A 1,683-nucleotide genomic window follows, 5' to 3' on the forward strand; every position below is an offset into this window, starting at 1 on the left:
CATAGCAATGCGCCGTTCGGCCCATTATCTCCGTGCCTGTCACACAGCAGCATAGCAATGCGCCGTTCGGCCCATTATCTCCCTGCCGGTCACACAGCAGCATAGCAATGCGCCGTTCGGCCCATTATCTCCCTGCCGTTCACACAGCAGCATAGCAATGCTCCGTTCGGCCCATTATCTCCGTGCTGGTCACACAGCAGCATAGCAATGCTCCGTTCGGCCCATTATCTCCGTGCTGGTCACACAGCAGCATAGCAATGCTCCGTTCGGCCCACTATCTCCCTGCTGGTCACACAGCAGCATAGCAATGCTCCGTTCGGCCCATTATCTCCGTGCCTGTCACACAGCAGCATAGCAATGCGCCGTTCGGCCCATTATCTTCGTGCTGGTCACACAGCAGCATAGCAATGCTCCGTTCGGCCCATTATCTCCGTGCCGGTCACACAGCAGCATAGCAATGCTCCGTTCGGCCCATTATCTCCCTGCCTGTCACACAGCAGCATAGCAATGCCCCGTTCGGCCCATTATCTCCGTGCCTGTCACACAGCAGCATAGCAATGCTCCGTTCGGCCCATTATCTCCCTGACTGTCACAAAGCAGCATAGCAATGCTCCGTTCGGCCCATTATCTCCCTGACTGTCACAAAGCAGCATAGCAATGCTCCGTTCGGCCCATTATCTCCCTGCTGTCACACAGCAGCATAACAATGCGCCGTTCGGCCCATTATCTCCCTGCCGGTCACACAGCAGCATAGCAATGCCCCGTTCGGCCCATTATCTCCGTCACTGTCACACAGCAGCATAGCAATGCCCCGTTCGGCCCATTATCTCCGTGCCTGTCACACAGCAGCATAGCAATGCGCCGTTCGGCCCATTATCTCCGTGCCTGTCACACAGCAGCATAGCAATGCGCCGTTCGGCCCATTATCTCCCTGCCGGTCACACAGCAGCATAGCAATGCGCCGTTCGGCCCATTATCTCCCTGCCGTTCACACAGCAGCATAGCAATGCTCCGTTCGGCCCATTATCTCCGTGCTGGTCACACAGCAGCATAGCAATGCTCCGTTCGGCCCATTATCTCCGTGCTGGTCACACAGCAGCATAGCAATGCTCCGTTCGGCCCACTATCTCCCTGCTGGTCACACAGCAGCATAGCAATGCTCCGTTCGGCCCATTATCTCCCTGCCGTTCACACAGCAGCATAGCAATGCTCCGTTCGGCCCATTATCTCCGTGCTGGTCACACAGCAGCATAGCAATGCTCCGTTCGGCCCATTATCTCCGTGCTGGTCACACAGCAGCATAGCAATGCCCCGTTCGGCCCATTATCTCCGTGCTGGTCACACAGCAGCATAGCAATGCTCCGTTCGGCCCATTATCTCCGTGCTGGTCACACAGCAGCATAGCAATACTCCGTTCGGCCCATCATCTCCCTGCCGGTCACACAGCAGCATAGCAATGCCCCGTTCGGCCCATCATCTCCCTGCCGGTCACACAGCAGCATAGCAATGCCCCGTTCGGCCCATTATCTCCGTGCCGGTCACACAGCAGCATAGCTATGCCCCGTTCGGCCCATTATCTCCGTGTCTGTCACACAGCAGCATAGCAATGCTCCGTTCGGCCCATTATCTCCCTGCCTGTCACACAGCAGCATAGCAATGCTCCGTTCGGCCCATTATCTCCGT

Source organism: Scyliorhinus canicula, unplaced genomic scaffold, assembly GCF_902713615.1.
Source record: "Scyliorhinus canicula unplaced genomic scaffold, sScyCan1.1, whole genome shotgun sequence".
Classification (NCBI taxonomy): Eukaryota; Metazoa; Chordata; class Chondrichthyes; order Carcharhiniformes; family Scyliorhinidae; genus Scyliorhinus; species Scyliorhinus canicula.